Consider the following 25,888-nt stretch of genomic DNA (forward strand, 5'->3'; position numbering starts at 1 on the left):
CTGTGCAGTTCTAAGACTCCACCATACTCCGCTGCCTCCTTCCTCTATGAAGGAAAAAATCCTGACCCCCATAGTACCAAGCTCATTTGACAGGGTATTTCCCATGCTCCTACTCAACCCCATCTCTTTACCAGCTCTGGAAACAAAGAGGAGTTAAGGGGACTGTTCCAAAGTGATAGGCCCCATGACAGGCTCACCCAGCAGTGTCCTGTCCACACAGCCTCAGCTCAGGGGCAAGCAAGGCTCCAGAGCACCAAGCGTTGCCTAAACCTCCATGCGGCTCTGGGTCCAGCCTTATTCACTGCCCCCGACAGAATAATCCATTCCACAAGCAACATTTGGGGGAAGTTTCTATACCTCAAATATGTTTGTTGGACTTACCTCTAAAACTCAGAGCTCATGGAGATTTCAGCAGTATGAATGTTTTTCTTCTGTTTGGGTCACTGCATGCATAATATTGTTATAAGTTTTTATTTCTTTTTTTAAAGATATTTATTTATTTGAGAGAGAGAGAGAATGAGAGAGAGAGAGAGAGAGCACATGAGAGGGGGGAGGGTCAGAGGGAGAAGAAGACTCCCCACCGAGCAGGGAGCCTGATGCAGGACTCATCCGGGAACTCCAGGATCATGACCTGAGCCAAAGGCAGTCGCTCAACCAACTGAGCCACCCAGGTGCCCCATAAGTTTTGATTTCTTTCCCCTACCTCTTTGTTGTGCTCAGTTGAAGATAGTGAAAATAAAAAATTAATAAATGAGTAAGAGTTTACTGAGAGATTTCTCAAAATAAATAACAAATGGCTCATGTGTAGGATTGTGTGTGATAGATAAAAAAAATGGCCAAAAATTCTTGTCAGCCCCTTCTACCACGAGATGGAATCCACATCGCTGAATTTGGGCTAGTCTTGCCACTTGCTGCGACCAGTAAATGCAATAGAAGTGATGCTGTTGGGTTCTGAATCTGGGTCTCAGGAAGCCGTGCAGTTTCCATTCTTGCCTTCTTGGGACACTACAGCCCAGGCTGATCTGTTGGAGAAAGAGAGACCACGTGGAGCCAAGACAAAGCATCCTAGCTGAGCCTCCCTAGACCAAATAGCTCCCAGCCAAGCTGCTCAAAAACTGCGTCCACGTGAGTGACCCTAAGCAAGCACAACCTAGGTGACACACAGAATTGGGAGTCAATAAAATGACCATTGCTACAGTAGTTAACTGCTACAGTATGTATTATTAATCCTTCATGTTGCTATGGGGATCAGAAACCATGATTGTAACATACCTAGTCCAGGGCCTGGTATACATCATGAGCTCAATAAATGTTATACATCTTATTGGGTTGTTTATTTTTTTTTTTCAAAGATTTGTTTATTTATTTGAGAGAGAGAGAGAGCAAGCAAGCGAGAGTGAGTGCAGGTGGGGAGGGGCAGATAGAGAGGGAGAGAGAATCTCAAGCTGACTCTGCACTCAGCATGGAGCTGGAGGCCAGGCTCGATCTCACCACCCTGAGATCAGGGCCTGAGCCAAACCCACAAGTTGATTGCTCAACCAACTGCACCACCTAGGCACCCCCACATCTTATTATTTTTCAACAAACTGTATATTTCAGAAGTTGTGGAGAGTTAAAAGTTAAATAAACTTTATAAGACCAGCTTAATTAACTCATTTTAGACCAATTCAGCTTATTTTATAAGAACAGATGTTATACTTAATAAACTATGGTTAGAAATAAAAATTTACATTGATATTTTAGGTTGCCTAAAGATAATTACATTCGTTATAGAAAAGCAATGAATTAAATATTAGAAGGAATGATTTGCAATCATCTAATCCAGTCCTTGATTGCAAATAATTCACTGAAGTCAAGCAATGTTTGATACTATTTTCAAAGTTCTTAAATAAAAAATATTCCAAGATTTCCCTTTGTGACTTTTTACTCCATTAGGCATGAGTACTCCTTTATTCTCAACAAGTTCCACATAAGACCCTTATCATCTGGTTGCATGCTCAACTGAAATGCAGACCTTATTGCCACATTCCCATCACTACTGTGCAAACATCTGAGGTTCTTTCTATGTTAATTATATCAAGACTCTGGTTTTGTGAAGAAAATGCGGATAGGCAATCTTCTGGTGAGTCCCATCTTGATAAATAAACTTATCTCGGGAAACGTTGCTCTCACAACAACCCTGTGATGTTAGGCAAATAAGATATTTTCCATCTTGTTTCTTTGTTTGCTTATTATTTTACCTTACCCTATTTTATACATGAAGCATTGACATTCAAGGAAATTGAATACTTTTGCTAAAATAAGAGTGATAGTACAAGGTAGAGTTGGTATTCCAATCCTCCATAATCTGCAACTAACTATAAATTGAATGTTCTTTTTACTATTCCACTAATTATGATGACATTGAAAGCAGAGCTTCACCAAGAGGGCAGTACACCCCACTAGCAAAAACTGGTTCTCGGGGGTGTAAAACATTTTGTTAGATATTACAATGGCTTATGGCCCTCTGAAGAGCCACGGAACATAAACAAATATAAAGAATATCTCTGGTATTAAAATTCATAAGGGTATGGGTAATAAGGGAAAAACATGTCCAAAATGTTTCATTAGGGAGTGATAATGAAAAGAAAGTTGAGAAACACTGGCATAACTTTTTTTTTCCCTTTTCTTTTCTCAGCTTTACTAAGGTATCACTGGAAGATATTTAAAGTGTACAACATGATGATTTGCTATACATATACATTGTGAAAAGATTTTCCTTATTAGGTTAATTCACACATCTATCATCTCACATATTTACCTTTTTTTCCCCTTTTTTTTGGGTGAGAACATTCATGTTCTACTCTTAGCAAATTTCAGTAATACAAATACAATTATACAATACTATCAATGATGGTCACCATGTTATACATTAAATTCTCAGAACTTACTCATCTTTTTTTAAAAAAATTTATTTATTTATTTATTTGATAGAATGAGAGAGCACAAACAGTAGAGGGAGAAGCAGGCACCGCACTGAGCAGGGAGCCCGATGCAAGGCTCCATCCCAGGACCCTGGGATCATGACCCAAGCTGAAGGCCTACACTTAACCATCTGAGCCACCCAGGCGCCCCAGACCTTATTCATCTTATAACTGAAAGTTTGTACACTTTTACCTCTCTCTATTTCCCCCACTCTGACCCTTGGCAACTGCTTTTTCACTCTTGTTTCTATGAATTAAGTTTCTCTTTTCTCTTTTCTTTTCTTTTCTTCCTTCCTCCCCCCTCCCTCCCTTCCTCCCTCCTTCTTTCCTCCCTCCCTTCCTTCCTTCTTTCCTTCCTTCCTTCCTTTCTCCCTTCCTTCCAGTTCCACATATAAATGATATCATTCAGCATTTGTGTTTCTCTGTCTGGCTTATTTTGCTAAGTATAATGCCCTCCAGTTTCATCCATGTTGTCAAAAATGAAAGGATTTCCTTCTTTTTAAGGCTAAGTTATATATAACATTCTTCTCTATATAATATTCTCTTTCTGATATAAGTAATTGCATTTATATATTAATGTTATATATATCAATATATATATTATATATTACATTTACTTTATCCATTCATCTAATGACAGACAATTAGGTTGTTTCCATACTTTGGTTATTGTGAATAATGTGGCAACAAATGTGGGAGTAGAGATAGCTCTCGAGATAATGGTTTTATTTCCTTTGTACATCAGGAGTGGGATTGCTGGATCACATGGTAGTTTTATTATTATTTTTTGAGGAAACTCCATAGTGTTTTTCATAGGGGCTACACCAATTTACATTTCCACTAACAGTTCCCAAGTGTTTCCTTTTCTCCATATCCTTGCCAAAATATGTTATCTCTTGTCTTTTTGATAATAGCCATGCTAACAGGTGTTTGGTGATATCTCATTAAGATTTTGATTTGCATTTCTCTGATAATTAGTGATGTTGATCACCTTTTCATGTGTTTGTTGGCTATTTGTATGTCTTCTTTGGAAAAATGTCTATTCAGTTCTTTGCCCATTTTTCAATTGATTTATCTGGTTTTTTGCCATTGAGTTATAGGAGTTCTTTGTATATTATAGATATTAACCCCTTATTGAATATGTGGTTTGCAAATATTTTCTCCCATTCTATAGGTTTCCTTTTAATTTTCTTGATGGTTTCTTCTGCTGTACAGAAGCTTTTTAGTTTTATGTAGTCCCACTTGTTTATTTTTGCTTTAATCCATTTTTAATCCATTTAATTCAAATCTTTAATCCATTTAGAGTTAATTTTTGTGTATGGTGTAAGATAGGGGCCCAGTTTCATTTTTTTGCATGTGGCTGTCCAGTTTTCCCAACACCATTTATTGAAAAGACTGCCCTTTCATCATTGTATATTCCTGGATACTTTGTCATAAATCAATTGACCATATATACATGGATTTATTTCTGGGCTCTCTATTCTGTTCCATTGATCTACATATCTGTTTTTATGAAAATACCATATGTTTTAATTATCATACCTTTGGAATATGAGAAATGAGAAGGTGTGATGCTTCTGGGTTGTTCTTTCTCAAACTTGCTTTGATAATTTAGGGTCTTTTGTGGTCCCATACAATCTTAGGATTCTTTTTTCTATTTCTGTGAAAAAAGCCATTAGAATTTTTATAGCAATTGCATTGAATCTGTAGATTGCCCTGGATAGTGTGTACATTTTATTAATTCTTCCAACCCATGAACATGAAATATCTTTTCATTTATTTGTGTCTTCTTCAATTTCTTTCACCAACATCTTATACTTTTCAGCATATAGAACTTTCACCTCCTTGGCTAAATTTATTCCTAAGTATTTATAATTTTTGATATAATTATAAATGGGATTGTTTTCTTCTCTTTCTGATCCTTATTTGTTAGTGTACAGTAATACATCAGGTTTTTGTATATTGATTTTATATTCTACAACTTTACTGAATTTGTTTATTAATTCTAACAGTTATTTACTGGAGTCTTTCAGGTTTTCTGTATATAATATGTCATCTGCAAACAGATAATATTACTTCTTCCTTTTCAATTTGGATGTCTTTTATTTCTTTATCTTGTCTGATGACTCTGGCTAGGACTTCTCCTACTATGCTGAACAAAATGGTGAGAGAGGGCATCCTTGCCTTATTCCAAATCTTGGAGAAAAAGCTTTCATCTTTTCATCATTGAGTATGATATTAGCATTGGGCTTGTGATATGTAGCCTTTACTATGTTGATGGACATTCCCTTTGTTTCCAGTTTGTTGAGACTTTTTATCATGAAAAAATGTTGAATTTTGTTAAGTGCTTTTCCTTCATCTATGGAGAAGATCATATGATCTTTTTTAAAAGATTTATTTATTTATTTGAGAGAGAGAGAGCAGGGGGAGGGACACAGGGAGAGGGAGAGAATTTCAAGCAGACTCCCTACTGAGTGTGGAGCCTGATGAGGGGCTCAATCCCACAACCCTGAGATCATGACCTGAGCTGAAACCAAGAGTTAGACACTCAACCAACTGAGCTACCCAGGCACCCCTGTCCACTGTTTTATGACTATTCCCAGTACCTAGAAAATGGTACCTAGTATATAATAAATGTTCTTTATAAAACTGAAGAATAACTAAATTTTATCTCACATTATTCAAAGGTGGGAGTATAGCTAGCCTACAAGAAAGACTAGAATCTAATCAAGAATATACACAAGAATAGGGGCGCCTAGGTGGCTCAGTCATTAAGCATCAGCCTTGGGCTCGGGTCATGATCTCAGGGTCCTGGGATCGAGCCCTGCATCAGGCTCCCTGCTCAGCAGGAAGCCTGCTTCTCCCTCTCCCACTCCCCCTGCTTGCGTTCCCTCTCTTGCTGTCTCTCTCTGTCAAATAAATAAATAAAATCTTAAAAAAAAAATATACACAAGAATATATATACATATATAGTTTAGTTAATGAAAAATATTTACTAAAACAACACAATTTTAATTTCCAGAAATTTATTCTTTCCAATTACCTTGTCAATGGTCCATTTCACTTTTGCTTTTGCTAAAGTTCCAGGAACGGGAATCTAAAGTACTGTACAGGGGCACCTGGGTGGCTCAGTCGGTTAAGCGGCTGCCTTCAGCTCAGGTCATGATCCCAGGGTCCTGGGATCGAGTCCCACATCGGGCTCCCTGCTCAGTGGAGAGTCTGCTTCTCCCTCTCCGTCTGCCTGCCTCTCTGCTTACTTGTGCTCTCTCTATCTCTCTGTCAAATAAATAAATAAAATCTTTAAAAAAAAAAAAATAAATAAAGTACTGTACAGATCCCACTAGACATGGCTAAATAAAATAAAGGAACCTAAGGAAGCACTGTTTTCTCTCAGCACAGAAGCTTGCCAAGTCCTTGGATTCATATTTTAACAAAGGCAACTCAGAGAAGACAGTGTTAAATAGTGGCAATTTAGTGAAATAATGAAATTATTTCCTAATACACTTTTTGTAAAACTTTTCACATTCTAAGACAAGAGAAATAAACACGACTGTCACCAGCAAAAACCAAAATATATGGTTATACTAATTCTGACCCATGTGCAGTTGGAAGAATAGATTTTTTATCTCATTCCCATATTATGGCCCCTTATGAAAATTTCATGGTATGGTAAAGTGAAACATCAAATAAAATGAAATTTGACATCTGGCAACTAACATAAATATGGAGAAGATTGAAGTTTTCTTCAGGTTACTATCAAATTTAAGTATTTTACTCTTATAGAAGTTAGGAAAACATATAGAAAACTGATTTTTAGGGGGCACCTGGGTGGCTCAGTTGGTTAAGCGACTGCCTTTGGCTCAGGTCATGATCCTGCAGTCTCAGGATCGAGTCCCGCATCGGGCTCCCTGCTCAGCAGGGAGTCTGCTTCTCCCTCTGACCCTCCCCCCTCTCATGTGCTCTCTCTCTCTCATTCTCTCTCTCAAAATAAATAAATAAAATCTTAAAAAAAAAAAAACTGATCTTTAGAATAAAATCTCAGAGTCTCAATTCATTATTCTTAATTTTTTTTTTTTTCAAAAAGCATTTCTATAATAGATTTTTTTTTTTTTTTTCTGTCCTACCCAGAAAATCTTTGTTCATTCTTTGGTAATATCAGCTCCTACCTTTCTTTGGACAGTTTGATTTTAGGCTTCTCATGTATAGAACTGCCATCATAGTGCCTGCCTCCGCTAAAATGGGGGTGGGGGGAGTGACACATGACTCTAGCCTAGCCAATCAGAGCACTTCTTAGCACTAACCACAGTAATTGGTCCAGAGGGGGAACATATGAGCCAAATTGGCCAGAGTCTGTCCCCGGGATTTTTACACAGCAAAATAGGTAAACACACATTCTCACTTTTTCCTGGAGTCACCAAACTTGGAGACTCTAAGCCTGGAGCTGGCTAATTTCCCACCCCACCATATGTAAGAAGTGATTGCTCTGCAATACAAAAGGCCAAAGTTAGCAAGCAGTTAAAACAAAGACAAAAGATCACTGTGGTGGTGATGTTGTCTCCAGGTTCCTTATCTGAAGTTCCCCAGGGTTGCCTGATCCCTGCAGCTTTTCCTAGGCATCTCAGAATGACCCCCTGAATGGCTTCATTAAAATACCCTAATTGCTTAAGCTTTATTAAATTGAGGTTTATGTCATTTGCAAACATAAAAATATTAACTGTAGTCGAGATAGCTGTCATCCCCAACACATATGCTTCCCTCCCACAGTAGGTTTTGTCACCAGGAAACTGCCACCCAGTCAGGAACCACACTTCCCAAGCTCAAGACATTTAGGTTGGGCCATCTGAGCTGTGCTTACAAACAGAAATGAGTGGAAGTAATGCGTATTACTTCCAGATCAAGGTTGTCAAGAAGCGGTCACACCTTTTTCACCCTCTTTTTTTTTCTTCCACTAGTAGATGCAGATAGCTCAGTGTTAGGGATGGTGAATCTCAAAGATATAATGAGCCTAACGCCCTGGATCACTAGTTGGAGGAGAATTGCCTCCGATCTCTTTGGGAGTTTATATGATTGAGAGAGAAACTTCTATCATACATTTTTGAACAATTATATATTTTGAGTCATGTGCGCTATAGCAGCTACTCCTATCATAAGTAATACACTAACTATTCTAATCTCTAATCTTAATTTTTTTCATGGCAATTGAAGTTTTCTCTGAGCCTCAGAATGAACATGAAAGATAGTGCAGAAAAGGCACTGCTTTAACCAAGCCTAGAAATATGGGACGAATTTATTCGGTGATAAAGGAAGGGAATGGCATTCTGATAGAAGTACATGCACAAAACATGGCAGCAAGTAGAAGCATAGAATATTTAGAGAAAAGAAATTCATCTATTTTTCATGAGGAAAGGAGAAGGGCAATGGGAGATCAGTTGAAGTAGCAGATGGGAACTTCTGGGTTCCCATGACCACACTCATTATATCCCCTTCGAGGAAGAAAGGGCAAGTAATTCTTTAGGGAACTTATTGCTAGGATTCATGGCATGTGTATCAGAAGAAAATGCTGATACTCTGCACAAAATTAACAAGAGTTGGGGATTAGTCTAGTTCCAGAGGCACTGAGTTTCAAATTGAACTTGAACTTGAGGGTAGTCAATGGCTTTTGCAATAGCTTGGTATAAAACTGCCTAGTAAGAATTCTTTGTATGGGATGATGACAAACTAATGTAAATGAATCCTCTCTCTTGGGATGGAGGAATAGAAAACACAGGGAAAGCCTATCACAGAAGCTATGGCTACAAACAAAACAGTGCAAAATATTGTTACAGTTTTCCATCAGGCTTACAGAACAACCCAGTTACGGAAGTATCAGGACCCAAAGCTAATTTATAACAAGAAAGTAAGACATTAGCCCAGGTTACCTGGTTTTATCTTGATTTCTTGTGCTAAAGCTCTGTTATCAGTGGTGATCTGGGCATACCACTTCCACGCCACCTTAGAAACAAATGCACTCAACATTTTATGCCACACTAAAAAGTTAGTATTTTATCTTGAATAGGCAAGCTACTTCTACAACCACTCAACAACCATAATATCAGCTCCCAGGAAATAAAACAATTGCATTTTTAGTCCAGGCTTATTTGACCTCTTTTTACATTAAGTGAAAGAAATAAATGGGTTAGAGGAAATCAATTGAAACAACTGTTTTATACCCTGTGAAAATAATATTTTAAAATAGTCCATCTGTCAACAGGACATTGATACTTAGGAAATTCTGTGGATAAATTTGGCAGGGCCTGAGTCTTCGATGTTGCAATTACGAATCTTGCTGGCCAGAAAGTGGCCATGGAGGCAAAGGGGATACTGTCAAGATACTGCCAATAAATGAGATAAAAATCAAATTGAAGAATTGCACATCACAAGACACAGACTACTTGATTTATCAGTCAAGTATTTTATGTTATTTTGGCAATCAAAGTTTCTCAACCTGTTTTTCACAAGATGTTATTTGTCCTTTTACAACAAGTTTCCTAATTGCAGGATTTTTCAGTCTATAATATGCTAAGCAAAATTGTAAATGTCTGAGAAAGGGTTTTAAGCAGACAAACTTATTTCACCAACTTATTTTGTGTTGTAACTTTTTTGGGTAGAATATTTCAAACACTGGTTGAAATTACCAGTGTAACTAGTTTCCATGCATTGTTGTCACCAGAAAATTTTTAATTCAGTGTTTAAATTTTTTATAAGAAAATTTAGCCAAAGCGATTGTTTAGTATTATAATTAGATGAAAAGTTTTACTCAAAGAATTTCTGCACCTGGGTTTACCATGGAAATCTGGGTCAGAATGAAAAGAGCCATATTTACCAGAGGGGTCTATAGGATCCTCTCCCTGGAAAGTGAGTAAACATCCTGGACATGGATTGTCCCAACCTTTTGATCATACAAGGATGGCCCTGTTTATCCTAAGAAATAACGTGCATTACACAAACAAAATTATTTTATGATACAGCTACTTGGAAAAATAGAATATTTTTCACTCCATTTATATCCAAGTGACTAAGCTAATTTCCTTTTCACCTTGGTGACAACAACAAGAATATTCTTTTAGACTTAGAATTCCAATATATAGACTACATCTTTCCATTAAATATGGCCGTCTTCCTTTGGGGGAAAAAAAAAACTTCATTGAAAGATGGGTATGGATCTGGCAGCAATGCAAAAAGCTAAGTGAAGCAGCCATTCCATCTCTCTGAATTAAGATATGATCTGTAAATTCTATAGAATGAGAGCAGTAAGATTTGTTTCTTATCATCGTGATGATAACTAATAGACTGATTTTGGTTATGTTTTTGTTTTGTTTTTGAGATTTTATTTATTTATTTGACAGAGAGAGAGACACAGCAAGAGAGGGAACACAAGCAGGGGGAGTGGGAGAGGGAGAAGCATGCTTCCCGCCAAGCAGGGATCCCGATGCAGGGCTCGATCCCAGGACGCTGGGATCATGACCTGAGCCGAAGGCAGACGCTTAACCGACTGAGCCACCCAGGCGCCCCTTGGTTTTGTTTTTTAACATCAAATCTCCACCAAGGAAGCTTACTTAGCTAAGATTTTCTTATAATATTGAACATAAGCTAAGGAATATTTTGATTTATATTTTCTTCAAAATTCCATGGTAGATATGTGAATCCACCCTAAGAACAGTAATCACTACAAAGAGGATGAATTCTGAGTAGGAATCAGAAGATGTGCGTCCAAGGTCTAGTTCTGCTACCATCTTTGGACAATGAGCAAAACACTCCAGGTATCATTTCCCCAACCTAAAATCAGAAAGTTAGAATTGATCATTCTAAGGATCCTTCTAGCTCACAAAAGGCATGATATGAAAATAATTTTTTAATCTATCAGACACTTCAGCTGAAATACAAATAAGAATGATAGTGGGTCCTGGTGTCTCATTTACAAATGCAATTACAAAATAATGCAAAAATTTCTAAAGGGTATTTCAATCAATGTGCTCTTGTCTTGTGCAGCACGTCTCTAAAAGGAAGTGCCTGTGAAGCTCCTGTGGTGGGGCTAGGGCACCTCTGGAGGCCTGTGGGGAAGGGAGTCTGGAAGGAATGAGTTCTGCAAAGTTCAAAGCTACACATATTTGCCCCTTTGACAAACCATTCATATACCACAAAGATTTCCATTTTGTTCTCCTTGGGTTTGGCAGTTTTTCTGAACTTTCTAGTATGAGTTTTAATCACATACAAATAGGAGCTACTATGTGGGCCCAAGTGATATAAAATCTTATATGGAAAGTCAAGATACTCAGAGGCTTATTTTAAGAAAGTTTATTTTTACACTTTTGAGGCATTTGTGTGAATACTCATGACACCTAGTGGTCAAAAACTGGGAAATGGGATATTTAAGGAAGAGGAAGTAGAAAGGGCCTGAAGGAGAAAGGCTGTAGATTAAAGGAAACACTGTTTTAGCAAAACATTTATTCCTAACAGGGTCTAATTCTGAGGTCCCTTATTTAAGAAGAAAAACAATGCGAAGAAAACAGAAAACACAAGGCGTGAAATGATTCTTAAAAAGAGAAAGTCTAAGGAATCTGGAAATACATCCACTGAGAATGAAGAACTTCATTCATTTGTGTTCTGCCTCCCCAACGTTATGAAAAATAATCATTGGAACAGCTGTGGTCTGCCATGGCAGGGTCCAAACACACATGGATCCAACATTAGTCTTTAGGACTGGTGAGCCGGCGGGTCAACATCTTTTTAACTTTGTGTCAGCATCTTTTTATTTTCTGTATATTGATGTAGTCATAAAAAAATGTTTCCAACAAAAGTAAACTCTCAATTATTCATGATAAATCGAGTTTGCAAAATCTCCAAGGAGAAGAGACGTAAAGCTGGAGTTCCTTTTTAAGAAAAATAGATTATGTCCTCTATTAAAAACAAACAAACAAACAAACAGAAACCTGAGAATCAGAAATTTGATAATAAAAGAGAAGATACACAGAGATAGAATGGATTTCAAAAATTAATTTACCGCAGGAGTGCAGGCGGGAATGAGCATGACTGTTTACACAGACAGCCACGTTAATAATAGTCCTAGAAGTGGTTACAAGTGACCCTTCCTTTTGGTTCTTCCCTCAACATTACAGCATTTCTCAATGAGGTCCATCCTAGGAATTTTATCATAGAAAGCTGATTAGCTCTATCCACCTCTCTACATAAATTAAATATATTCCATCCTTTAAAATGAGCCATAACCTATTGCTTAGACCTCTTCTATCTGAAATATATTCCAGAATATCACTGCTTTTATCAAAGTTTCTCTTACAACTTGTAGGGATGGTGGTGGATGGAGTTACATAAGTCCTCCCCTTTTGAAAGTAAAGCCCTAAATATTCTGCATATATATGCTTTGCCTAAAAAGGATGTTTCCCATTAATATGTTAGCCTACTTGTTAATTTTCATATTTAAATTAAGATTTCTTAAAAATTATTTATTATTTTAGATCACGTATATTATTGTTCCCCTTTATCATTATAAATAGCCCAAACTGGGAGCCTCTGGAATCTTTTCCAGACCCAGAATTTTCTGAGAATTTAATAGGCTCAGTGGATGCTATTTCTCATTACTCTGAGGCTGAAAGTTTAAATTGGAGTTAGCTGATGTGCAAAAAAAATAAAAAGAGAGTGAGAGAAAGAGAAAAAGAAATCAAGTTCTCAGAATCCAAAGGTCTAGTAAACAAGTTTTCAGAAAGGAGAAGCTGGAATACCTTTCATGCATTGAAGTTTCTCTTGAGATCTGCCTTACAGCCCTTCTGGAATTCAAGAGAATGGGACCTAGCAGAGGATCCACCATAACCACCTGTGTATCACTAGACAAGTCACACAAACATTCTTGGTCTTCCTTTCTTCATCTTCTAAAATGAAGATATTTTACTAAATGATAGCTAACTAAAGTGCCCTTTGGCTTCAGAATTTGATTTTTTAAATAGTTTATTGTATCTACTTTTTCTTGTTTTATTATCTCTGCTAATTACGCTCAAGTTCCCAGTTCAATACTCTTTGAGATTTGAACCAAGAAGAGAATAGGAAAACAGTGATAATATCTGTATTCTCACTGCTATGAGAAAATAGAAAATAGAAAAATGTACCAGAAGATTATCTTGAAGAAGAAAGAAAAATAAATACAAACTTACTATAGGCAACGACATATGATATTAGTTTTATGTGAGATGTACAATAATTTATGACAGTTTTAAACATTACTGGCCAGAAACTTAGAAATTGGTAATTTAATGTTCAAAAGTGGGAAGGAAGTAGGCTTCAGGACGCAAGGGTTCGCAAACTAGAAATTGTGTTTTAAACAATTCTGCACATTTCCGGAGAGATTCAAATATCTGATATTGGGTTGAATTCTCTTTAAGGTTCCTTCCAGCCCTGGAAATCTAAAATTCTATATTTATTTCTCTTGGATTTTTCTACCAGATGTCCCTTCCAAGTGCCCCTGGGCTTGGAGTCATTTGATTCCATGACTCCTATTTGCTGAAGAAAACCAGAATATGTCACCCTAAAATATGCCTCTTTGCCATACAAATTATTTTGGGCTGAAAACAATGAAGCAGTAATGGCAGACAAAGCCGCCCCTTTTCTGCTTAAACACAGGACGTTGAGTCTCCTTTTACTGGAGATAAACTCTTATCAGCCCAGAGAAGGCACCAGAAGAATCTGCAAACAAACCTTACTAAACTAAACCTTTATCTTCCTAGTAACTTCTTCACCATTTACTACCTTAAGCCCGAACCCCTTTGTTTTGTCAGTTCTCCACACGTTTATTGTTTCTTCACATAAAAGATAAAAAAGCTTCCTGCTCCAGTCACTTCTGGTCCTCATTCTCTTGTGTGGGTTCCATGTACATGTAAAAATTCGATAAAACGCGCATGCTTTTCTCCTGTTCATCTGTCTTTGTCAGTTTAATGTTCAGACCCAGCCAGAGACCCTAAGAGGAGCAAGGAAAACTCTTCCTCTCTTCCACTGCCAACCCACAAGGACAGGAAAGCCAGGTAGTGGACTAATAAAGACAGGAAGGGAAGATGCTTTAGAATAAAGATCATATTCACTGTTTTTACCATTTTCGAATTTACACGAAACAATGAAGTATAGGTAGCTTAGAAAGAGTAAGAAATAAGAAACAGGAGAGTAGGCAGACTAGTATCACCAGGCAATGCCTGGAAGAAAAAAAAATCAGTGTTTTATGTTTGTTTTCGGAAGGCTGTTTTTTGCAATCTAGCCCCTTCATGTTCGTTCAAGAGACGCATTCACGTGGTGCTCAAGTGCAATTTGCAAGTGGGTGGCATGGCTTGTATATTTACAATAGCACTTCTCAGGAAGTGCTAAAGTAAATCCTGTGGCTGAGAGGATCCTTATACTTGAGAAGCATCGATTGTTTCAGTTCCTGTGATGTTTATTTAATGTATAAAGTGTGAGCGAACAAATACCATGCACACCACTCAGAGTGTACCTGCTACCCAGTACCAGTGGACATAAGAGTGTTAAAAAAAAAAAAGGCAAAGCGATGGGGTCAAATCTGCTAATGTTCCTTTCTCAAATAATAAGTTTACCATAGAACCAGGTTGAAAACTCCACACACTTATCTAATATTTCAAAGCTGTTTCTTCCTTAAGTAATAAACATGTTTTTAAAGGTAGTGAAAAGATTAATTGTGGAGGGAGGGAAACACAGGATAGATAGTGATTGCAGAACCTTTATCTTCCCTTTTAAACCAAATTCCTACTGTGTTAGCCTGCCTTTATGGAAGCTTATCAGGGAGTAGTTGTATATGCTTGACTAGCAAAGAATTATGGAATTTAAGGAAATCTAAACCATGCATATTACTTTTATATTATACTTTAACATATGAATTCTGTTCAGAACAACTCTTGTTTTTAGATAGCATCTTTGTTTCCATGTCAGGCTACTGTAATGTACACCTACTGAGGACAGGAGAATTTCTTCTTGTTCTTTTTTTCTTTTTTTTTTTAGAGTGGGGAGGGGCAGAGGGAGAGGGAGAGAGAGAATCTCAAGCAGGCTCCACACCCAGCATGGAGCCCTACATGGGGCTCGATCTCACGACTCTGAGATCATGACGTGAACCAAAATCAAGAGTGCAAAACGCTTAACCGACTGAGCCGCCCAGGCACCCCTGGAGTATTTCTAACCTAATGAGAGTTGCCCCAAATAAATATTAGTCTATAATAATAATTTCTCGCATACTACACCATCACCCCATTTTCCCCACTATCTTCTCAGCCAGCAAGAACTTCCGTTTGACAATATACCAGACTATGTGCCCTTGTCAGTCTCCCATAACCTCTAAACTCATCATTTGGCTCTACCCTGAGCAAATTGGACCTGTGTCTTCTTGCCCTGAAACGTGTCTTCCCTTCTGTTACATATTAGCAAAACAACCTTCTGGGAACCTACCTTCCACTTTCTCTGAGGGTGTTTTTCTAGAAAGGAGTGCAACTGATTTATAGGACCTTCTGCTTATCCCAGAAACAACGCTTTTAAAACACACTCTTGTCTTACTGGATTTTAGCAGTAGGCATTCCACTCACTGTCCATTAATCTTAGAAAATGCACTGACGCCCAGATGAAATTAAATACAATGCCATGTATTCCCTCTCCTATTGTGAGTGATAACGATATTTGTATTGGTAAATAGCTATTAGTTTTCTTGGGGAGTTATTGTAAAGAATCGGGTCAAACATGTATTCATATCCACTAAAAAATTCTAGCACAGTAATTGGGGGCAGAATAATTTTAAATGTCAGAGAGCATAGATCGCATCCACTGAAATCTGTTCTACCTAATTATCAAGTAAACCACATCGCTCCTCAATCCTATTAGGAGTATTCAGCAGTTCAATCTGTTGATCTGCACTTTAATACTTAAACCCTGGAGTCTCTTTAAATTGAATAAAACAACATAGCTTGGACTTTGGTTATCTATAAGAGCAAAAAACTGAACATAATCCACATGACTATCAACTGAGTCTTTTTAAAGTAAGTATGTAATTATTAAAAAGAACAAGGTAGCTCTATATGTGCTGATAAGGACCTACCTCCAAGATAGGTTGTTAAACTAATAAAGCAAATTACAGAGATACATACACAATTATGCCTGCATTTACAAAGAATATTTCTAGAAAGATAAACAAGAAACAGTTTACCATGATTGCTTCTAAAAAAGGAGACCTGAGTAGCTGGGCACCGGGGTGGTAGGCAGACTTACTGTTTACTATATAATTCTATAATATTATATTCTGAATTCTATAATATATGCACTGAATTAATCTACAGATTCAGAGATTCAAAATGATTTTTTAATTTAAAAAAAAACTGCAGAGGTACTGGAATAAGACAGACTTGGGCTAGTGTCCTGATACGGTTACCAGATAAAATACAGGACACCCTGTTAAATTTGAAATTCAGATAAAGAATGAATACAATAAACTCTAGGTCCTGATTCCACAATTTGTTTTGTTTGTGACCCTAGGAAGTGAGTTAGGGGAGGGTCCTCTGAAGCAGAAGGAAGGAGAGGAAGGCAAGCAAGGATGAGACCTCACATGGAGCCCGTCCTGCGAGGGAAGTCCAGAGGGCAAGCTCAGCCTCAGGTTGTCCCAGTCTGTGGCAAGGGAGCCACGCTTTTGTGCCCCACACTCAAGCCGGCAGCACTGGTGGGGAAAGGAGGGCAACATAAATTCTCAGGCACCTCCAGCCCTTTGTAAGTAGAAAGCCTCCAGCAGTGTGCGGACCAGTCTGGCCAAGAGGAACCACACGCTATGGCTCTGGAAGTATCCCCAAGCTGGGAGAGCGAAAGGAAGGTATAAAAACATATCCAGAGGCACAAGAAGTAGGTCACGCGGAGTAATGGTGAGCAGGGCCACTGCTATTCCTGCCTCTGGTTCCTGAACCTCCGTATTCCTCCTGTTGGGTACCCAGCGGTATGTAATGCCTGTTGTTCTATGGTTCAAGCCACATCCTGAAGGATCGCATACACCACTCTTTGCTGTGCCTTCAAGAGACCGTCCTGTGCTCTATCAGGCTAAAATCTTCCGAGTGAGGGGGTTCGTGGTAGGTTCAGTGGATCCCATGGTGGTTTATACTTTGTCACACTTCATCTACCAGGAAGTGGGTGCGCTGACCCAAGGTGACGTTGTTTCACAGCCCAGACACTCTGTAGCCGAGGCCCTACAGCAAGAAGGGAAACCTTCTATCTGGAATATATGTATGCCTGATCATGATGAATTTAGCCACAGATCCCTCTGAGAAAGAGCTGGAAAAACCCCTGCTGGTACACGCTTACCGCAGCATAGCAGGGAGTCCTAACCACTTATTGCTGCATATATCAAATCACGGTTTAAACAACAATCTTTTTTTTTTTTTAATCTCTCATGGTTTCCACGGGTCAGGAATTCCCCAGGGCTCAGCACAGCTGCTCTGAGTTCTCCAGAAGCCAACCCGGAGGCAATAATTTTTGTGCAAGGGGCGCCTGGGTGGCTCAGTCGGTTAAGCAGCTGCCTTCGGCTCAGGTCATGATCCCAGGGTCCTGGGATTGAGTCCCGCATCAGGCTCCCTGCTCAGCCGGGAGCCTGCTTCTCCCTCTTCCTCTGCCTCTCCCCCTGCTTGTGAACTCTCTCTTTCTCTGTCAAATAAATAAATAAAATCTTTAAAAAAAAAAAAAAGGAATTTTTGTGCAAGCAATTTGTTAAAGGAAGTGCTTGGGAGAGACCTGTCAGAGTGAGGGAAAGAGTGGAGGGGAAGCCTGAGCAGGAAGAGGAAACCAAGATGGTGTGATCTCAGGCAAAGTGCTGCACAGGGTTGGCTCAACTTCAACAGCGCCGCTCTGGAGTGTCACCCACATCTCAGGAGCTGTCCTAACCTGATGCAAGGGACCTGAGCTTTCACACTCCCACACCTGTCAGTCATTGTTTCTTTGCCACCTCCAGAGCAGGGCGGTACTGGGTGGGGGGTAAACTCCCAGGCGTGTCTGGATCTCTGTAGGTGCAACGCCAATATCCACTTCATATTGCTTTTAAACCTCTGTTCCTTGATTCTTTTCTTTTTTTTTTTTTAAGATTTTATTTATTTATTTGACAGAGAGAGACACAGCAAGAGGGAACACAAGTAGGGGGAGTGGGAGAGGGAGAAACAGGCTTCCCACGGAGCAGGGAGCCCGATGCGGGACTCAATCCCAGGACCCTGGGATCATGACCTGAGCTGAAGGCAGACGCTTAACTGACTGAGCCACCCAGGCACCCCTGTTCCTTGATTCTTAAAAAGGAAATAAATATTTGTATCTACCTCATTTTTTAGGATAAATGAAACCATGCAAAGTTCTTACCTCAGTATCTGGCGCTATTGCAAGAACAGTATTGAAATTCATTATTTGGAACAAGAATTATCCAAAATATACTCTTGGTTCTACATGTTTCCTCTAAATCCTGTATCACAAATATTTCATCACAGGCAGATACACTCCGTTAATTATCAAAGGCAAATGTGAGCATGAGGAACTTCTGATAGGCTCTGGACATTGTCACATTAAAGGAGGTTCAGGGAAGCCAACTGTAGATTCCAGCACCTCACCCCCCTCTGACCAAGAACTTGCCACTAGGTTCTTCTAAGTCAGCCTACATACCAAGAGGCTTTGTGCTAGCTGATTCAGGTTTGTTGCCTCTGTGGTTGTTAGTAATATTTTACTATAGAAAATTAACATTTTAAACTTACATAGATATATATATTTTTTTACATGGCTAATTTTTAAAAGAAGTTTCCTATTTAAAAATATATGAATTTTTCATGTTTAATACATTTCTGGTCAAAACACTACCTGGCACCTAGAAAAGCCTTCAAAAAATAATTTGTCAAATTAACGAATTATGGACTATTAGTCGAATGATTGGGGAAGGGGAGGATAATTACAGATCTGTCATCTGTCATCCACCAGTCCAAATCCAAAAGCTCTGAAAACTGATTTTGTTTTTAATAATTTAGTTGGTAGCAAAATCTAATTGGAGCCGAACTCATTTGGCAGCAAAGCCTAAGGAAACTGATGCAGGGCCATGTATAGTCTTTATTGGTCTCACTTTGTGTGAATATCCATGGGTCACTGCAGGTATATTAATGCGTTTGATTACAGGGTACCGCCCCCAGGTGCCTCTGGCAGAGTTACATAGTAGATGGGTTACTATATGGTTTCATGTGTGCATTATATTGACTTTCTAAAATGCAAAACAAGTTCTGAATTCAAAAATATATCTGGCCCTAGGGACTGAGCTATGTGTGTCCATCTTTTACTATGATTCTACTTCATTGTAAATCCTCCAAGGAACCCAGTCCATGTCCACCCTCCCCAGTGCCCAGCACAGCTCTTCATCCTCACGTGCACCTGCCTCCACACCAAGTTCCATCCTCTGGCCATTGACTCCTTCTGCTGAAAAGTCTCTCTCCTGTTCATCTCCAGCCTGGCTCCTTTTCTTCCTTCAGGTTTTAACTTAAATTTCTCCTCCTCAGAGAGGCTATCCCCAGCCTGACCACTATGGTTCCCACTGTTATTCTCCATCAAGCATCCTGTTTAGTCCTGCACAGCAATCATGTTAATCTATAATTATTTGTTTTGGTTTTTTTGTCCATCTCTCCCTCCAGACTCTAAGTTCCATAAAGTCAAGAACTTTTCACCTTTATTCAGTTTTATATGCCCAGCCTAGCATGATGCCTGGTACATTGTGGGGGCTCAACACACATTGGCTGAATTGAATGAAACATGAATCAATCAATCCATCTCAAACATGCTGACATTGGGGTAGCACTCGAAGACCTCATCAGCTAACTAATTAAAGCTAATACAATAAGGAAGACATGACTTATATAAGAGATATATATAAGTCATATATAAGTTTGTTCTTGGTATAAAGTATTTCTCCTAGATCAAAAAGAACGACTGTGGGTATATAGAATTTAGGTATAATGAAATAAGAGACAGGATCGAGATAATGTGATTCTCTACTTGGCAAATACGCTGATGACATTTTTATGAAATCACCTCTTGGATTTATTGCCTTCGTTAACATTGTATTAACTCATTCTGGTGTGGTGTCTCATTTCTTATTTTAATGTGTCTTTGTGCCCCTGATTTGTGGAATTGAAATAGCACGATCTCCCCATCAACTGCCCAAACATACAGAATCAACACTGATTTAAATTTTCTGGGATCCTAAAATTATTGCCTATTTCCAGAATAAAGAATTTAAGTTCCTTCTAAAGAATTTAAGAACCTTCTACTGACATGTTAGTCATTTCAACATGAAATCAGAAAGCTTTGAGATTATCTCATCTATGTTATGACGGTTTCTCCAAGGTTTCTGGGTGTGGTATGCATTCTGTAAAATGATGCACTATGCAGGTCAGCCTCCAGAATTGGCAGTTTTCCAGAGTCTGCCTGTTCCAGAAAGGTTGGCATATTTCTATCCCTTGTTTCTGCCCTGCATGGTTAAGGAAGTAAGCTGAATTTAGTGGTTAGTGCAATAGACTGAGTCAGCAAGCTTAGTTTCTATATTTGGTGGTGTGATTTACTGAAAACCTCTGTCAAACCAACTCTGTCTTAATTATGAAAGAAGTCTTTGTTCTCTTATATGTAACTTCTCTAAACTTCTGTGTGGAACACTATTGTCATTACTACTATTCTGAAATTCTGAAACATATCACCGGGATTTTTCTCCCTTGTATTTCTTTTAGGAAAGTAGTACACCAACAAACAAACCAAGCAAGAAACAAACTACACCAAACACCAGGACATCAGCGGCATAACCACACAGATTTCACATGACCTAGCTGGGCCATCCGCACAGATGTGAATGAGAAGACAGGCCCTCCAAGTTGTGCCCAAGTAAACGCCACAGCCTTGCATAAAGCCCAGCAAATGAGAAAGAGCAAAATTGTCCCATCATAAATAAAACATTGGTCCTTCAACTTGTCCATGAGAGTTGACTTTAGAATAAAAATTTCTCTACCTTTAGATATTTAATTGTATAAGGGAAAAACGTGTTCCTCGTTAAAGTAGTTTAAGTGCCTCTTGGAGGCAAAATATTTTGTAGGGTAGAAGTTTCCTTAATCAGGTACTACTACATTCTGCAACTTTTTGAGGTCAGCTGTGTCTACTTGGCCTGTGTTATGAAAAAGGCTAAGTGCTCTGGGGACCTAGCTGAGGGGTAAATCCTTCTTAAATATTTTTAAAAGATTTTATTACATCAATGTAGAAAAACGTTCATTGAACTATAGTTAATAACTGAAAATTTTTCAAAAGCTTGAACAGTTATCAATAGGCAATTGATCAAATAAATAATAGAATTGAAGTAAAGTTAAATGTTATGAAGTTAAAAAAAACAATGTGGGATAGGGTGGTACAAGATAGCGGTCTAGGAAGACCCTGAACTCCCCTCCACCCATGGACACAACAAATCTATAGAACCACATATGCAGCCATTCTCTCTCAAAAACCAACCAACCAACCAACCCTGAAAACCAGCTGAACAGATTCTCCACAGCAAAAGATAAAATGGCCACATTAAAACTAGAAGGGAAGCAGAGACAGGTCTCTCCAAAAGCCCCACCCCCAGTGCAGCAACCTACAGTCAGGAGGAGCTAGAGGGAACCTCACAAATACTGAGCTTCTCCCTGAGGAATTAGGGTATGTGCCCACATCAGGCACCCAACCCTTTGGCCTTGCACCAGAGAGATGAGCCCTCAAAATACCTGGCATTAAAAACCAATGGGGCTTACATTCCAGGAGAAACATAGGTCGGTAGGGAACAGAGATTCCACTCTTAGAAGGCTCACACACAGACTCATTTGTTCCGGGACCCAGCGCAAAAGCAGCAGATTGAAAAGCGCCTGGACCATAGATAAGGGAAATTCATTTGCTAACCTTAAGTCATCTGCGGGAGGTGCAGAAGTTTGTTGGGACTCTCTCCGGATTGGAGGCACAAGCAGGCACCATCTTTGCACTCTCCCTCTGCCTGGCGCGTGCAGGTGTGGGTGGGCGCCATTTTTGTATTCTCCCTCTAGCGTCAGCAGGTGAGCACTCCACCCTCCACACCCGCTCCGGCATTTTTATATACTAACAATGAACTCTCAGAAAGAGAATTTAAGAAAACAATTCCATTTACAATTGCATCAAACAACTTAAAATATCTAGGAATAAAGTTAAGCAAGGAGGTAAAAGACCTGTACTCTGAAAACTCTTTATGAAAGAAATTGCAAAGATATTTTATGCTCGTGGACTGGAAGAATTAATATTGTTAAGATGCCCATATTACCTGATGCAATCTGTAGATTTAATACAATCCCTATCAAAATTCCAAAGGTATTTTTCACAGAAATAGAACAAACAACTCTAAAATTTGTATGGAACCACAAAAGATCCTGAGTAGTCGAAGCAATCTTGAGAGAGAAGAACTAAGCTGGAGACATCACACTCCCAGATTGCAAACTATATTACGAAACTATAGTAATCAAAACAATATAGTATTTGCATAAAAACACACTCATAGATCAATAGAACAGAATAGAGTCCACAAATAAACCCCTACATATATGATCAATTGATTTACAACAAAGGAGGCAAGAATATACAATGGAGAAAGGATAGTCTTTTTTTTTTTTTTTTTAAGATTTTATTTATTTATTTGACAGAGAGAGACACAGCGAGAGAGGGAACACGAGCAGGGGGAGTGGGAGAGGGAGAATCAGGCTTCCCGCGGAGCAGGGAGCCTGACGCAGGGCTCGATCCCAGGACCCTGGGATCATGACCTGAGCCGAAGGCAGACGCTTAACAACTGAGCCACCCAGGCGCCCAGGACAGTGTTTTCAATAAATGGTGGTGGGAAAACTGAAGAGCCCCATGCAAAAGAACGAAACTGTACCACTATCTTATACCATACACAAAAATCAACTCAAAATGAATTAGACCTACCTGTAAGAACAGAAACCATAAAACTCCTAGAGGAAATCATAGAGGGTAAGCTCCTTGATATTGCTCTTGGTTATATTTTTTCAACTCTGACTCCAAAGGCAATGGTGACAAAAGCAAAAATATACAAATGGGACTACATCAAACTAAAAAGCTTCTGCACAGCGAAGGAAACAATTGACAAAATGAAAATGCTACCTACTGAATGGGAGAACATATTTGCAAGTCATATATCTGAGAAGTGGTTAATATCCAAAATATATAAAGAATTCAACTCAATAACAAAAAAAATACATAATCCAATTAAAAATGGACAAAGGATCTGAATACAGATTTTTCTAAGGAAGACATGCACATGGCCAAATAGGCACATGAAAAGATGCTCAACAATCACTCATCATCAGGGGGATGCAAATCAAAAGCACAATGAAATATGATCTCACACCTGTCAGAATGGCTATTATCAAAAATATAAGAAATAATAAATGCTGGCATGGATGTAATTATAGGGAACCCTTGTGCCCTGTTGGTAGAAATGTAAATTGGTGCAACCACTATGGAAACTATGGTGAAACCACTATGGAGATTATTCCTCAAAAATGAAAAACAGAACTACCATATGATCCAGCAATTCCACATCTGGGAAGTTCTCTGAAGAAAACAAAAACATTAATTCGAAAAGACATATGTATCTCTATGTTCACTGCAGCATTATTTACAATAGCCAAGATAGGGAAACAACCTAAATGCTTATCAATGGATGAATGGATAAAGAAGATGTGATATACATATAAAGTGGAATACTATCCAACCATAAAAAGAATTAAATCTTGACATTTGCAACAACATGGATGGACCTAGAGGGCATTATGCTAAATGAAATAAATAAAACAAGAAAGACAGATACCATATGATTTCACTTATATGCGGAATCTAAAAAACAAAACAGGGGCGCCTGGGTGGCTCAGCCGTTAAGCGTCTGCCTTCGGCTCAGGTCATGATCCCAGGGTCCTGGGATCGAGCCCCACATCGGGCTCCCTGCTCGGCGGGAAGCCTGCTTCTCCCTCTCCCACTCCCCCTTCTTCTGTTCCTGCTCTCGCTAACTCTCTCTCTGTCAAATAAATAAATAAAATCTTTAAAAAAATAAAAATAAAAATAAAAAAATAAAATAAAAAACAAAACAAAACTCAAAGATACAGAGAATAGAATGGTGGTTGCTAGTGGGGAGGGATGTTGGGGGGGGGATGAAGTGGGTGAAGGGGATCAAGAGGTACAAACTTCCAGTTATAAAACAAATAAGTCATGGGGAGGTAATGTACAGCACGATGACTATAGTCAATATTATTGTATTATATATTTAAAAGTTGTTAAGAGAGGGGATCTTGAAGGTTCTCATCATAAGGGGAAAAAAACTTAATTTTTTTTGTGACTTTGTATGAGGACAGATGGTAACTACACTTATTGTGATGATCACTTCATGATGTATACAAATATCAAATCATTATGTTGTACACCTGAAACTAATATAATGTCATATGTCAAGTGTAATTACTTTAAAAAGTAAATATTTGAGTTAAAAAACAAACATTGCCAATAGAATATTGGTTTGTATGATCCCATGTATAAAATGTGTTGGGTCTATATGCATATAAATGTCTAAAGGATTATTTGAATATTTATAAGCAAATATTAATATTGATATTCTATGGAAGTGAGACTTCCAGGGCTCTTTATTTTCTTCTTTGTACTTTTCTGTAGTATTTTTTCTGTAATATTTTCTAATATACTATTTATCATTAAAAATATAAAGCTATTTATATTAAAATGCTTTCACATTTTTCTTATAACAGATAGATAAGCAAGTAAATAAGAAATTAAACATCACCCCAATCCCAAGAGATTACCACTGTTAAAATTTTTCTATACTTTTCTACATATATGCATGTATTGTTACACAAATGGGACAACATGTACATAATATAGTCAGAATTTTTTTCATTTTATAGTTATATTATATATGAGACTTTTTTCCAAGATTTTAGTAGTCTTTTTTTATTCCTGTTAGTATTTTATCATATGCTCATACCATTATTATTTAAGCAATCCCCCATTTCTAGAAAGTTCTGTGCGTTTCAATCCTCTGCTAGAGTAAATAGCACTGTGATGAACCTCCTCATACCTAAACTTTCAACTATTAGGAACTCTTTTTCTAATTCAGTAGAAGATGAAGTTAGCTCATCTACCATCAGACAAAGGCCAATTATTTCCTTTGTTGCCAAAAGTACAGCTGAGCCTCTCAGCCACTGCTGGATCCACAAATAAATGATCCATGGCGAAATCAGCCCCGTCAGTTGAACTTGTGGCTCTTGATTCTCAAATCTATGCCAAATAATTCCTCACTATTTTATTATGTCTTTGTCACTTTAAAGAAATTTAAAAAAATATTTTGTCCAGTATTTTCAGTTGTTTTTCATAGGAGAATTATTTCTAAATATCAAGTTTTCCATTACTGAAAGTGAAACTAGGTTTGTGTGTTTGGTTTTTTGTCTTCTGTCATTTCCTACTTGAGACCCTCCAGTGGTTTTTCGTGACCCTCAGATAATCCCAGATCCCTCACTAGCAGCTACCAGATCCCACATGCTCTGTCTCCTACCCAAATATTAGACTACATTTTGTCCATCATTGCTTCTGTTTCAATAAACTTCTGCCACTCTCCCACTTGGTTTGTCCCCACTCAGGGGACAATTGTCATTGCTAACCTCTCTGCCTAGAATGCGATGTCCCCAGACATTTACTTGCTTACTTTCTGCTCCTTATTCAGGTTTCATTTCAAACATTACCTTTCTGAGAGGACTTCCCTGCCCACCCCAAATAAAGCAGCTTCAACCCTA

General features: G+C 38.3%; 1 long non-coding RNA gene across 1 annotated transcript; it reads right to left on the reverse strand.

The window, feature by feature from the left end:
- Positions 1-508: 508 nt before the first annotated feature.
- On the reverse strand, positions 509-22,043 carry LOC144381727 (uncharacterized). The gene is made up of 3 exons (XR_013447501.1): positions 21,954-22,043; positions 4,506-4,623; positions 509-1,022 (listed from the first exon to the last, which is right to left on the reverse strand). It is a non-coding gene; the product is annotated as an uncharacterized LOC144381727 (long non-coding RNA).
- Positions 22,044-25,888: the final 3,845 nt, after the last annotated feature.

This window comes from Halichoerus grypus, chromosome 5, assembly GCF_964656455.1.
Source record: "Halichoerus grypus chromosome 5, mHalGry1.hap1.1, whole genome shotgun sequence".
Classification (NCBI taxonomy): Eukaryota; Metazoa; Chordata; class Mammalia; order Carnivora; family Phocidae; genus Halichoerus; species Halichoerus grypus.